Here is a 495-nt window from a genome sequence, read left to right as displayed (position 1 = left end):
CTTTAAAAGCTCTCGTATTCTAGTTGGTAACAGAGAGGAGAGTATAGTTGACAAGTGTATTTTAGTGCAGGTTATGATGTGCAGATCATCTGAGCTAATGCGGAAATGATCGGCTTGTAGGAATGGTAGCGTTGGCAGCTGCCACACTGTTCGGTGTGGATTAGCGTGTAGTGAACGGTATTTTATTAACTTTGCGGAAGCAGAAACGTGTCTGCATTTTCTGTGAAATGCAGTTATCCAGCTGGTTGTTTTAAATTCTTACCAACATACAAATAAATATCTAAGCTAATCCTATATAGATCTCTTTCCTCTGTCCAAACTTATATACATATAGATTTCGCTGCGAAAGGGTAATAAATTAATGATTGTCGATTATCTTTCACGTTGCCTTATAGTAATATCAACAGCAAGTTTCTCAACCCATGGAAGATATTCTTTAAAGCAAGTGTACTACATGCATATAAAAACAGAAACACATGGTGTGACATAGGTATG

The sequence above is a fragment of the Penaeus monodon genome, chromosome 20 (assembly GCF_015228065.2).
Source record: "Penaeus monodon isolate SGIC_2016 chromosome 20, NSTDA_Pmon_1, whole genome shotgun sequence".
NCBI classification, from domain to species: Eukaryota; Metazoa; Arthropoda; class Malacostraca; order Decapoda; family Penaeidae; genus Penaeus; species Penaeus monodon.
This window is presented reverse-complemented; position numbering follows the sequence as displayed.